Below are 15012 nucleotides of genomic sequence, written 5' to 3'. Positions count from 1 at the left end.
CAGCGGGATACAGGAGCGGGTCTGGGAATACGGCCCCCAGAGAGGCGGGACGAACAGGCAAGGAGCGTGTTCAGACAGGACAGACAAGATACAGGAACGGATCTAGGTAATCGGCCCCTAGAAGGCGGGAGGAACAGGCTAGGAGCGTGTTCAGACAGGCCTGGAAATACAGCCTCCAGGAAAGGCAGCAGGCAAGAGTACACAGACAGGACTCAGTTCAGACACGGGAACTGACACCGCAAGGCAGGAGACATATTCATGACTCAGTTCAGACAGGAACAGATACCGCAAGGCAGGGACACAAACAGGACTCTGTTCAGACGGGAACAGATACTGCAAGGCAGAGACACAAACAGGACTCTGTTCAGACGGGAACAGATACCGCAAGGCACAGACAGGCAGATCTAGGAATACGGCCCTTAGAAGGCGAAAGAACAGGCAAGAAGCGTGTTCACAAGAACAGACCACAGTTCAGACACAGAACTGGAAAACAGGCAGGAAAACAGGATAGGACCTGGCATGTCAGAGACAAAAAGCCGACTGACAGGACACAATGCTCAGGCGCCATCTTGAGGAAGAAGGTGGTATAAATACCCAAAGATGGACAGCAATAGGCTGAAGGTGCAACAGGGGCGTGTCCGCAGCAGGTACAAGAAACAGGAAGTTCAGCGGGCGTCGCCCTATGCAGCCAAAACAGACAAACAGACAGCAAGGAGGGAAGCCAGAGAGACATTCTGGACTGGAGATCAAGTGCGCGCTCTTGCACAGTGGGAGATGGACCACCATGCAAGGACGCCGCCAGGTATGTTACAGCGCTCATCTGCTACCTGCCTGCTAGCCTACCTGGCGGCTCTGCCGTCACGTGCTGTGACCACCTGCCTGTCCAGAGACTCTTACCCGCTCACCTGGGAGCGTCCGCCTGCTACCTGCCTGCTAGCCTACCTGGAGGCTCTGCCGTCACGTGCTGTGACCACCTGCCTGTCCAGAGACTCTTACCCGCTCACCTGGGAGCGTCCGCCTGCTACCTGCCTGCTAGCCTACCTGGAGGCTCTGCCGTCACGTGCTGTGACCACCTGCCTGTCCAGAGACTCTTACCCGCTCACCTGGGAGCATCCGCCTCCTATCTGCCTGGTAGCCGACCTGGAGGCTCTGCCGTCACCTGCTGTGACCACCTGCCTGTCCAGAGACTCTTGCCCGCTCACCTGGGAGCGTCCACCTGCTACCTGCCTGCTAGTCTTCCTGGAGGCTTAGCCATCACTTGCTGTGACCACCTGCCTGTCCAGAGACTCTTGCCCGCTCACCTGGGAGCGTCCACCTGCTACCCGCCTGCTAGCCTATCTGGAGGCTTAGCCGTCACTTGCCGTGACCACCCGCCTGTCAAGAGACTGTCCCCGTCACTTGCCGTGACCTCCTGCCCTTCTACCCAGAGACTGTCCCCGTCACTTGCCGTGACCTCCTGCCCTTCTACCCAGAGACTGTCCCTGTCACTTGCCGTGACTACCTGCCCGCCTACCCTGGGAGCCACCCGCTTCCTTACAAGGACTGCCCCTTTGTATCGTTGCTCAGAGGTTCCACCTCCCAGAGCCGTTACAATCACCCTCCTTCATTCATAACAAATTGTATGCCCCCCGGAGATCAATTTTAGAGAACCACTTGGCCCCCACTAACTGGTTAAACAAGTCAGGAATTAACGGCAATGGGTAGGAATTGCGTACGGTAGTCTTATTCATTTCACGAAAGTCCAGACATGGACGTAAACCACCGTCCTTTTTTTTAACAAAGAAAAATCCAACGGCCACAGGCGACTTAGAAGGTCTAATGTGACCAGCAGCCAAGCTCGTCTGTATGTATTCCTCCAAGGCCTTTCTTTCAGGGATAGTCAGATTAAATAAGCGACTCTTGGGAAGAGTAGCTCCAGGAACAAACTCCTCCTCTGAAAAAACCTTCCAAAAATCCTGAATAGGTACAGGTAATTCCCCTTTTTCCACAGCCGCAATGCGACCATTACAACATTTATCATAGCACTTAGGATTTAATCTCATTAGTAGACCAGTCCAGTAAAGGATTGTTCAGTTTTAACCAAGGCAAACCTAAAACGACTGGAGAGGGTAAATTATTTAATACCACCAAATCCAAATTTTCTTGGTGAATGCCATTGATAGTGAGGGGAAATGCAGCAACCTTGTGAGTAATACATTTCAAAGGAGTGTTATCAATTGCAATCACAGAAATAGGTGATGACAAAGGTTTGGATTCCAATTTAAGTTTTTCCAAAAACCCCTTATCAATCACATTAAGTGTTGAACCACAATCAACAAATACCTGAAATTCAATCAAATCTTCCTGCAATGAGGTACTCCCTGAAAGAAATATTCCCTTAGAGCTCAAACCAGCAATACGGGCGTAACGGACCTTTTTTTTTTCTTTACTTAAACGAAGCTCACAGTTCTTAATCAAATGGTCAGTTTTACCACAATAAAAACATAATCCCTTGGAAAACCTGCGGTCTCTTTCCTGAGAGCGGAGTGACATCGCCCCAACCACCATCGGTTCTCCGCCGTGTGAGCAGACCCTCTGGGGACTAGGAGCTGCCATTGGAGGAATTTTTTCATCATTAACCCTGGCACGCAGTCTCCTGTCCACACGTATAGCTAATTGCATGGCTTCCTGCAAGGTCTCAGGTGCAGGAAATGCAATCAGCAGATCCTTAACCCTTTCACTTAGACCAGCAAGAAAAAAACATTTTACCGCCGAATCATTCCATTTCACTTCTGAGGACCACCTTCTGAAGTGTGTACAATAATTTTCAACATCACCTGACCCCTGATTCAAACGCCTCAGTTCTGTCTCAGCAGATGAGACTCGATCAGGATCGTCATATAATAGCCCCATAGCAGAAAAAAAATCCTCCACTGACTTAAAACACGGATCATTAGGTTGGAGAGAAAAGGCCCACCCCTGTGGTTCCTTGCGCAAAAGTGACATGATAAACCCAATGCGCTGTGATTCATTCCCAGAGGACCTTGGTCTCAAACGAAAATATAATAAACAAGCATTTTTAAAGGAAAAAAAATCTTGTTGTTTACCATAAAAAATATCAGGGATTCCTACCTTGGGTTCGACAAAATGCGCTCCAGAACAGCTACTCATGTGTTGCCGGAGCTCGGACACCTCCAGAGACAATCCCTGCAGGCATTGAGCCAAATCTTGAACAGAAACCATACTGATCCCCGGATTTCTTTCCTTAAAGTTTTTGGTTTGGGCTGGACTTACTGTTATGATCTGCAACATAAACTAGGGAAAGATGGGGAGAGCTGTCCCTACAGTAAGACTAAGCTGAGTCCCTACGATGTAGCGGGCTGCCTGTTCCTTGTGAACAGACCCGCCTTCGTCCTCGGCTAGTCTGAACGGAGACCTATAGAGAAAGGGAGGGGTCCCTAAAAGAACTAAGGACTGGGACAAAAATGGGACACCTCCTAACAGAAGTTGTTGCAGAGCAAAAGATAAACTGACAAAAGTACTAGAGGTCCCAGAGGACCAAGCAAACTAGAGATAGATAGGCACAAAAGCACCTGGCTAGACAGACAGTCAAAACAACACTGAAGTCCAGCAAAGCCAGAAGGGCGGAGCTGGAATATATAGGAAGATGGTCACGTGACCGCAAAACACAAAATAGAAACAAAAACAAACAGGAGGGTTCTAACAGGATCCTCTGGTAGATTGAGGCTCTGACATAATATTAGGCCTCACAGATCCAACAGAAGGCAATGCTACTTGACATTGACTTTGAAGCCATTTGTCACTTCATATTAGTTGATTCAGAAATGACCATAAGTGGCGCTCTTGGGCTGTTATCTCTGTCTTATTTCTCTTTTGGACAGATAATACCATCTAAGCAAATGACAACTCTGGCCAATAATCAACGGTGATCCTGTGCTGTCTGATCATCAGCCTGTTGTCAGCAGTGGTAATATGTTGTCTGAACATCGCCAGTGGTGATCATGTGCCATCTGAGCATTCACCTGTGGCGATCATGTGTCTTCTGAGCATTCAACCGCTGTCATGAGTGATGATCATGTGCCATCTGAGCATTCGCCAGTAGCGATCATGTGTCATCTGAGTATGCAACCGCTGTTACCAGTGGTGATCATGTGTCGTCTGAGCATGCAACCATTTTCATCAGTAGTGATCATGTGCTGTCTAAGCAAGCAAATGCTGATGCCAGTGATGATCATGTGTTGTCTGTGCATGCAACCGCTGTCAGTAGTGGTGATCATGTGCCGTCTGAGAAAGCAACTGCTGTTGTTAGTGGTGATCATGTGCAATCTAAGCATGCAACAGCTGTCATCAGTGGTGATCATGCCACGTCTGAGCAAGCAACTGTTGTCACCAGTGGTGATCATGTGTCGTCTGAGCAAGCAACTGCTGTTGTTAGTGGTGATCATGTGCCATCTAAGCATACAACAGCTGTTACCAGTGGTGATCAAGTGTCGTCTGAGCAAGCAACCATTGTTGTTAGTGGTGATCATGTGCAATCTAAGCATGCAACAGCTGTCACCAGTGGTGATCATGTCTCGTCTGAGCAAGAAACTGCTGTTGTTAGTGGTGATCATGTGCCATCTAAGCATACAACAGCTGTTAACAGTGGTGATCATGTGTCGTCTGAGCAAGCAACTATTGTTGTTAGTGGTGATCATGTGCAATCTAAGCATGTAACAGCTGTCACCAGTGGTGATCATGTGTCGTCTGAGCAAGCAACTGTAACATCAGTGGTGATCATGTGCCATCTGAGCATGCTACAGCTGTCGCCAGGCATGATCATCTAGTCTCAGTATGCACCTGGCCTCAAATATAAAGTACGAACACGCTATGTGATCAGCTGCTCAGAAATAGACAGAAGACAGCGGGTAATAGAGTGGCGGCAATGCTGGAGCAACTGATGCTTAAAGGGGTGAGTATTGTTTAAGTTATTGTTTTAGAACATTCCTTGACATTCAAAAAAAAAATGACATACTAAACAACCCCTTTAATCAACAATGGTTGTTTATGAAGACCATACATGGAAACACATTTTAATATGAATGAAAATCATTTTGACAGTAAAGAATATTGCAAGTGATTGGGACGAAGATACATTTTTGGGTTCTACATTTTTCTACCAGTGGAAACCATCATGTATCCATCATCACAGAGGAAGAGTAATGACAATGTCTAATGTTCCTCCTGGGCAGGAAATTGTAATCTAGTGAAAATTCCTTCACTGGCCATGGTGTTTTTAAGCCTTATAATGTATCTTACACAAAATGAGCTATTTTAGTGAGTTTTTACATTATTCTTAACCTTAAACTAATTGAAACTATTAAAAAAAATTGACAAAAAACATCCTGGTACACCCAAGTATCTCCTTTCCCAAATTACACGGTGCCAAGGTTGGGCTTGGAATTTCCAGCTTCGATGTTGAAAGCTACACTTCGATCTCCTGGCATTTTTGACAACACATTTATGATCAGACGCCACTGGAAAACATGGAAAACATGTTGTTCAGCTCTTATGAAATGATGGCCAATATCTCTAGAGGTGTAGATTCTAGACTGCTACTAAGTCATATTGTTTGTATAGACTTATATGAATGCTACAAATGAAGCTTTCCGTACAAGGACAGTGACTGCTGTAGCAGGTCCTGGATCACTAACATATACAGTATGGTCCGACTCATGTTCTTTAGTAACTTGGATGCTCATGGACTGCCTAGATCCAAGGTGGCCACTTGTGCAATCCTTGACTCCGCAAACTTAGAACAAACATATGTCGATGATTCCGGGAGATGGTCCATGACTTAGAGCACTGACCCGTAATGCCACACATTTGATAGAAGATAGCGCATTTCTAGATTATTTGTTTCTCCACCCCTGACCTCCATTTGATGGGAAAGTCAGAGGAAGACCAGTTACTGTATCATTATGTGACTAGCACAATTTTATGGATAATTCTGTGTGCACTCTGTAGCTATTTTTGTGTGGAGTCTATTACATGTACTTTTTGTGTTTTGTAACGAGGAATATTTGTATAGTTGCAGGACTTTGTGTCACGCAAGGTGTGGGAAAGACTAGATGCAACATGAAGGGAAGAGGGGAGGAAGCCCAAACACTAGGGAGAGGGGGAGTGGAGACCCCTAGGCAGATCTAATATCACCCTGCCTACTCGTCCTTATATAGGATTCCACACCTATGGCTGAGCAGGAACCTAAGCCCTGGATGTCCCTAGAGCTTGGCCCTAGATAGGGAGGGGTGAGCACTGGTCAGGCTCCACTACAAACTAAAGACAACAAGGTAGACAAACAAAGGGGATTAACTTAGCTTGAGCAGACACCAGAGGAGTAACGCCAACTGTCCTCTAAGGGCACCAGAGAAGAAGGTAGCCGACTGCTAGTGCTCCAAGCCTACACAAAGGTACATAGATGTATCGCCGGTGATTCCCTGCAGCAAACTGAGTGTTTTTAACTCCCAGGCTAGGGTGTGTCAATCAGCAGCAGGAGGGAGGTCGCCGTTGGGTCATAATGGAAGAAGGATTAAGAAGGCTTCTGTAATGCCAAGCACACTGACATTCTACAGCCAGATGCAGAGCGACAATCTATTACACCTGACACACCTGTGACACTTCGCAAGTTTAATGTGGCCCTGATGTCGAGACAGTCTGCTGTGAGCACTACAATTGGGAAAAAATAGAGGATGACAGGTCCGGTTGGAAGCTACACTGCATCACTTACGTCCGTGCTTCCATGACTGAACGTCCTGAATCACAGCTAGAATTAGTCAGTCGCTCCTGGCTAGATTCCTATAGGCATTTTGCCTAATTTTGTAACTCGTAAAGCAGAATTTATTGGTATAATTTTCTAGGTGCTACAGAAGTTTAGTGCAAGTAGCCATCAACAGGTAAGAAGTTCCTGCAAGGTGTCACCACGTGGCAGCCGTAATGGCTGCTGATGCATCCTACACACCATTATGCTCCATTACTCCAGAGTTCTCATCACCTTACCGCCTGGTAGCAGCATGAATCTTCGGAAAAAAACTGCAAATGATGATCAAGAAGGATACCCTGGATAAAAGCTGTTGTATTGACAGGTTATAAGAAAAGTTGAGATCTGTTAGCACTAGAAGCATTATACCAGTATGTTTGTAGAGTCAGGTTTTTGTTTTTACTAGTATGAGAAAAAGTAATTTGCAGATGCCATAAAGACACAAAAACACCCCCAAACTCAAAATACATAACTTCTATTGTTTGTAAAATACAACCTCAAATCCCCAAAAGTTGTGACAGGGTTAAGAAAAGGCTCATTCAGACGTTCATTTTTCATGTATATGTTCTATCGGTGATAAAACACGTTTACCCATTATAGTCCATGAGGCTGTTCACATCCATGTCCAAATGTAAAAATTAAACGGAGTCTAAATCACCCATTAAAATCAATAAAAGATCCGTGGAAAAAAACAGACAGCACACACATGCCATCCAGCGTCATTGGAGTACTGTCTGTTTTTGCTGTGTAATGGCTAAAAGAAATTTGGATTTTTTGGGGGGGCTTCAAGAAAACTGATGTTAAAATTGATGATAAAAATGGAAAGATGAAAAGTTTTCTCATACGCAAAAAAGAAGACAGAATGAGACCTTAAAGAATCATCTGTTGAGTGCAGTTATGGGATAGAACTCCTTCCAAGACCTTCCATAAAATACTGGAAAGTCTAAGGTGATATAACCCATAAACAATTTAGAATGGGCTGCATTAAAGTCTTGCAAAGTCCTATACTGACTTATTACCATTCTCACTTCAGGGTTCGCTCCTTTTTTGCTAACATCTTTAACAAATGTTTAACTTGAGCACAGAAACACAAACCAGTTAAAGGGGCTGCCCACTTGTATTTTTGCAATATATTATTCCAGTCTGTGTCGTGATTGGGTGCTCAGAGAATGTGGCCCAGTTTCATCATCTGCTTTTTTTTTTTAAGTCACTTTTCTTTTTTGTTTTGTGGTCTTCACTGACTTTTTTTGCACAAAATTCATCAAAATGGTTCATAAATTTTGCACAAAGTAAATTTTTTTTTTTGTCTTAAAGCATCACGCCAGCGTTTTTTTTATTTCATTGTTGGAGTGGTGCTACTAACATAAGGTCCCTGCACCTAATCTTATACTTACCACTTGCTGTCTTCAGCTGTTCCCAGTGCCACTCCGGTCCCGTACTGCAATTTTGTGACCACAACTTCTGACTAACCAGAAGACAAAAGTTACGGTCAAAAGCTCGCAATGCAAGTCTACGAGAGCCGGAACTAGGCTTTAATAGACTTGCATTGAAAGTGAGGTCCAGCAAACACTGGAGCGATCCGGCAGGTCACAAACTGCTGGAGACGGACCAGAGCAGCGGCGATAAAAGAAGATGCCAGCTGGTAAGTTTGAGACTAAGTGCAGGGACCTTCTTTACATTAGTAGCACCACTCCAGCGCTGCTTAAAAGCATTTTAGTAATTTTTTTTGCTCAAAAAGTCACATTTTTTTTAAATTGTTCAGGCAATCTCTCCATGCGCGTGCAGGTCTTCAGACATTTATGGAATATTCTGGAAATAACTTTTTCTTTCTTACAAGTACAAAAATGATTTCCTCTTCACGGTTCTTTACTGTTTCTTTAAGCTTGGAGATGTGTACTTGACCATATATAGTCACACTGAAGATTCGTGCATTCTCAAGACAATCAGAAATAGTTAGATAAGGATATAGTCCTTATCATCCATCATAAAAAAGGGAAGAATCGGACCCTGCTCAACCGGCAGCGATGATGGCACCATAGGAGTGTAAAGTCAGGAAAGGATTAAGCAACCATGGATGGTCGGAACATGTCATCGGGTAAAAACAATGTGATCCACACAAGTTGATCTTGACTAAATAAAATTGAGCTGAATTCACATCACAGATTTCTTTGTACAGTGATTTAATATAAGCCCTAAGGGGAATGTCATCCACAAATAGTTATTTCCACCATCATTGTTTCAAAACTTTTATCAACTACGATGTGATCAGTTGCAAGTCTTATGTTTTAGCTTATTACCTGAAATTGTGTGTTTCAGGTAACAATTTCTCCTTCTTCTCCATTCTGTCAATCCATGGAAATCAGACTGCACTCAGATGTCATCCAAGTGCAGTCTAATGGTTTCCACGCACTCATTGACTTGCATGGCCGAGTGTGATCCGAATATCACATCATACTCGGGCATGCAGTGATTTATTCCTTGGACTACTGCGGTCCAAGGAATAAATCTGACATGTGCACGGGTCCATAGAATAACATTGGTCTGAGTGTAATCCGATGTTTCGTCACATCGCGCTCAAGCCAAAAATATGCTCGTCTGCACCTGCCCTAAAACTGATGGAAGGGATCACTCCACGTTTTACTCTTCTGGATTGATTCTGATATGACTTATTGTGTTTCTATTTTTTTCATCTTAATATCATGGCTTTTTAAATGGTCTAATAAATCCTGATTTTGTTATTATTTGAAGTCTTGCTCCTGTCCCGTTTTTTTTTTTGTATTTTTATTTTTGCACTGTGGTCCGATCAATTTGATCTGTAAACGAAAATTAAGAAACAAGTTTCTGCTCCTTTTCTCTTATAATAAATTAAGTTTTGCTTGAAACTTTCTGGTAAAAGTTACAATTTGTCGATGATTCAACATTGCAGGCGTTACAAAATTGCTAACTATAATAAGGGAGGTTTAGTCATAGGTTATGGTCGAATTGTGTTTTGTTCATTTTGTCCATTATTTTCGCAGATTTACAGCAATGTGACCCCCTTAATAGATTCTTACGTCAACTAAAAGTGACCATAACCAACATCATTCTTGTTTTACCTTCTGATGTTGAAGTATTAATCCAATTCAGGAGAAAAACTCAGTGATTGCTATTCCCATGTCCTAAGCCACCAAAAGCCTTTTCCATCTGGATCTATAGCCATAAACGGCGGCACAGTCATGGGAAACAGACTGAAAGCCGTAAAATTATAGCGACAGCTTTCTAGTTTTCAATTTCTGCCCTGGTCCAGCCCAGTACAGGTGCTTGTAGTGAGAATGTCTGCTGCACTTCTGCATTCAAAACTAATAAAGTAATAGTAGGATGCTGGATTCAAAAACTGCACATTTTTGGTGCTGATTTTTTGCCGCAATTTACTGCACAATGCATGTGCATGGGGTTTTAAACACTTCATCCATATGCAGTTTCATAAACCTGTCAAAAAAGTGAGCACGCTGTGAAATGTCAAATCTGGAGCATTTTTAAGAGATGTTCAAGCAGAAATTTTCTAAGTGGATATGGAAGCAGATCTACCTAAAAATCCACATCAAACCTTGCTTCAAATACTCTCCTATTGATTGTTGATTTCAGTGGGAAATCCACATTGCTGTTGGGTTTTTTGCATGTTTTTTTCCGGCAAGTTTTCGACAACCTCGTCGAAGAAAAAAAAAAGAGCTGCCAAGTTACTGCTTTGATGTGTACTCCTTATAGATTCCGCTCTAACTTTGATAGTGCTAACTAATAAGACTGGAAAAAAACATTTCAAAAACCTTTTCAAAACTGCTTCAAAAACCACATCAGATCTGCATGTATTCCTAATGTGGATTTCTCTTGAAAACCAAGTCAAAATTTTCCACCTAAAAAAAAAACTCTCTTAGGGTATGTGCATATGACATTCCACCTGGAACCAGTCTTCAAAAGCTCAGCAAAACATCCGCAAAAGATGAACAAAGCGCAGTAACATAACAATGACATTGCTGCGCACGTGTTCTGTCTTTTGTTACTTCTTTTAACTGTTTCCAAACCTTAAAGTGGCTAAAAGAAGTGACATGTTCATTCTAAGGGTGGTTTTACTTGGAAGACACCCGTTCTACATACTTGAAAGTACAGAACAAAGAAACCGGTGTCAGGGCCGCCGCAAAAATTACTGGGTAGGCGCCAGCAAAGATGATTCCGGAAAATGATCGCTATTTCCTGAAGCTTCTTCACCTTGGAAAACTCTGCTGTCATTCTAAAGACGCTATGTGTGTGTACTCTTATTATGCAGATGTTTTGGAAGTTGTTCATGGTGACAGTGACGACACAGCTATTCTTATCAATTATCCAGATGTATAAATCAGTAGGCCCGAAGCCATACACCTTTATTTTTATGTTGACTTTTGAATTTGTGTTCTTCTTTGGTTGATCAACACAGACTATTGTTTGTATAATCCTGAATGTTGATCACTTGAGTTGATATTTGGTAATTGAAGAATGGATGTTATTTACATATTATATTGGCTCTTACAACGTACCGTCTGCTAGTTTTGCAATACAGTGACTCAGGATCTTTGAACAATGGATGTTTCCTAGATATGTTAAATACCATTGTAGGGTGTTTGCCAGTCAACTTTGGGGGATGAGCTGTGGATACTCGAGCCCTGTGGAATAATATCATACCTTATCCTTGACCTGTGGATGTGTGCTTGAAAAGGACAATTGTGAACTATTTAAGGGGCATATGAGTCTGTATCAGGGAGATTTTACAAAAAGAGAGCCAAGAGGGACTCTTCAGCACAGCAACCAGGACACGTGGCTCCATCAAGAGGAATACAGATCTGCCCCATTGACTATCACTGAACTCTCAGAGACGTTATGAGAATCAGGTCACCTGGCCACATACCTCACTGCTCTATTCCCGGCAGGCCAGCGGAAGGGTGAGACTCTGTAACTTGCACTGTGGCACCCCAGGGGGTCTGGTTGCCACAGTGGTAGAAATACCATGTCTGAGAGCAAGCAGGAGTTTCCTGGTTAGGAACACTTTAGCATGCAACACCTCCTGCCCCAGTCCAGGGAGGGGAGGAACCTGCCCTTTATAAACCGGGTCTGGGGCGGGGTTAGAGGAGTCGAGTCGAGTCGAGGAGTCGAGTTCACTCTAGTCAGAGTGAGGAGCTCTGTAGGACACAGGAGCAGAGAGCCAGGGACTGGAGCTGATAGAGCTCGTCCTGGCCAAAGACACCAAGAACCGGACACCGGAGTCCGAGGCTGTGGGGATTATACATCCAGCAGCAGAAACCACACGGCAGGGGATTTCAGGTCCTCTGGCCCCAGGAAGCCCGGAGGCTCAGTCACACGAGAGGGACCGGTACCTCCGTAGATGAGCGAGGAATACCAAGGGCCCGAGTCACCAACCATACGGGTGAGCACCACACGGTACACTCAGGAACGTGGGCTACCACACGACTACAGCAGGGTAGCCAGAAAAAGTGCAGTCAGAACGGCAGGCCTACATCTCCACCTGGCCAGCGGAACTCTTAGTTTGCTCTCAGACCAGCCAGGCCTTCATTGCCAACCAGTACTCCCGGCGGGGTCTATTAGTTGCCATCAGTAAAGACCCTGAACTGCACTGCCAAGACTCTGAGTCGTTACTTCCGCGGCCTGCATCACAACTACCACCATCCACTCCCGCTGCCCTGAAGCTACACTTCTCCTGTGGGGAGTCACATCATCTAGCTGCACACACCATCAGCTTCAGCGGTCTGCTCCGCAGCGGCGGTTCCTCATAACCGCAATCCACAGGTGGCGTAGTCTGAAATTAACCTTACAAACAACATCACACAAATAGACTACCCCTGGTTTGACCACCCTGGACATGGACCGGGTCACCGCCATGGTGACTACAACCCCAGACATCTACAGAAGGCCCGGCTCCGGGTATTTCCCCCACGGACCAGGAGGCGCGTCAGCACCATGTTGGGTATTTGCTGGGACTGTTCTATATATTATTGTCTGTTTGGTGGTTCAATAAAGTATTTCGACACTGTTTTACCCTCATCCTGTGTTGTCTGAGTAGTATTATGCCCACGGGAGACTCCCGTGTCTCCACAGTGACATTTTCCTTCTTTCTCTTTTTCTGTTAGGTAAGAACCCCTTTAAAATAAGTCGTATAGGGTGAAACCTGCAGGACAGTCATCTACAAAATCCAGATGTAACACATACAGAATTAGGTGTGGATTTTTCAAGGATTTGCAGCAGTTTTCATGAACTTACTGGTAGGATGAGTCCATTGGTCATAGTGCACCCAAAATGTGCCTGCGCCACAACCAAAAGCCATGCCAACAGGTGCTTTTACAGCTAATTGCCACAGTTTTCAAACTGAGTATAAGGGCAGATGCAGACGAGCGTATATTCTCACATCCAAGAGAATTGGGTCGATTATGCAAATCACACTCTGATCAGCCTGTGATCATAGTGTGATCCGATTCTCTCGGATGAGAAGATGGAGAAAAAAATATCTGCATTTCCTCCATTCTGTCAGTCCGTGGAAATCGAACCGCAGTCAGATGCCATCCGAGTGCAGTCCGATGGTTTTTACGCACTCATTGACTTGTATGGCCGAGTGCAATCCAAATATCAGATCAAATTCGGACACGTAGAGATTTTTTTCTTGGACTGTCGCGGTCCAAAGAAAAAATCTGACATGTGCACGGTCCCATAGATAACATTGTGACACGAGCCCTTAATGACCACAAGTCGACAGAAGTTGCGGTGCTGACTTACCCTTAGAGATTTCCATGCGCTGCAGTTTTATGCATTGGGGATCGCAGCTATCCAGAAGTCCTAAAAAAGGGAAATAAATCTTTGTGAGTTTAGTTTATTGAATTTGGATCTGTAGTGAGAGATTTTCCAGTACTGACAGAACTTTGCTCCTTGGCTGAGTAATCACATTGTTCATGTGATGTGAGTCACACTGTGGACAATTCATGGAGACTTTACACATGACTCTATGACCGGCAGGACAGGTTCACAAAGGCCATTGTGTGGTCGGCTACTAATGCTCCTAAAGAACCGCAGAGGCATATAGCACTTGGCACCAAATTACACCCTAGAAGCAATACTTCGAGCAGAATATCCCTGTAATACGGCACTCAGTGCAGCATGTAGAATTTTTTTCTGGCACATTCAAATGAAATTAGACAGAAAAAAAAATTACTCATATCTTTTTATGATAGTGGAGATTTACAGAAGAGCAGTATGACCCCATAGAAGTGCGTATATTCTGGCTTTGTACCAATTCAGGGGTCCAGTACTATGGAGATGCAGTGTGTCCTTGCTTATACAAATACAGTCCATGACAAAAGATACCATTTTTTTCTGCATGTATCAGTACCAACATTACAATCTACTCTGATTATCGCTGCTTTTTTTTAAATCCATTTTCACCTTTCTTTCTTTTTGCAGCATTTTTGGTCCAGATTGGATGCATCTTCAATACTTATTTATTCACGCAGGTTTATTCCACTTCATGTGAGTTACAATTTTTTACATGCGTTTTTTTTTTCTGTCTCCCCCAAAAAGTCTATAAGGAAAAAAAGACAGACGTCTATAGGAAAAACGCACCAAAAACGAATGCATTTCGCTTTGTCTTTAAATGCACACGAGTCTTCTTACACGCATCTTCATTGAGTGAACTGTTAAACGCAGCAGATTTTCTGACTCCCCAAAAAATGCAGAGGAAAAAACACATCAAACAAGATACGTGGGAAAATGGTCTCACGCTTATGTTTGGAGACATCTTGGTGGAATTTTGATTGACATTCAGATGATACATTTCTTGTTCACAATTAGCCAAGAAGAATGGTAACAGATTAGAGAAGGGAGGCAAGAAATAATATTTCCTTTTAGGTATATTTACCTTTCCAATTCGTGTTAGCATGTAATCAGTGTGTCTGTGTGCTCCATGGACCATACACGGAGAGCGCATGGACCCAATAAAGTCCGTGTGCCAGTATGCCCATCTAGCCTGTGTGCCAGTATGCCCATCTAGCCTATGTACCAGTATGCCTGTGTGCCAGTATGCCCATCTAGCCTGTGTGCCAGTATGCCTGTGTGCCAGTATACCATCTAGCCTATGTGCCAGTATGAGTGTGTGCCAGTATGCCCATCTAGCCTATGTGCCAGTATGTCTGTGTGCCAGTATGCCC

At 44.1% G+C, this 15012-nt stretch overlaps 1 protein-coding gene across 2 annotated transcripts in view; it reads right to left on the bottom strand.

Moving 5' to 3' along the window:
• PALMD (palmdelphin) overlaps window positions 1-13682 on the bottom strand; it is a 154286-nt gene extending 140604 nt beyond the window's left edge. The window contains exon 1 of one of the 2 annotated variants that reach the window (XM_073643252.1): window positions 13589-13682. The gene's annotated coding sequence lies outside the window, so the exon portion shown is untranslated. The remainder of the gene's footprint in view (window positions 1-13588) is intronic. The other variant, XM_073643254.1, reaches the window with a different exon arrangement.
• Window positions 13683-15012: the final 1330 nt, after the last annotated feature.

Source organism: Phyllobates terribilis, unplaced genomic scaffold (assembly GCF_046119375.1).
Source record: "Phyllobates terribilis strain yellow unplaced genomic scaffold, ASM4611937v1 Scaffold_8__6_contigs__length_399053987, whole genome shotgun sequence".
Taxonomy (NCBI): domain Eukaryota; kingdom Metazoa; phylum Chordata; class Amphibia; order Anura; family Dendrobatidae; genus Phyllobates; species Phyllobates terribilis.
The sequence above is the reverse complement of the archived record's forward strand: the minus strand, read 5'-3'. Positions and strand labels throughout refer to the sequence as shown.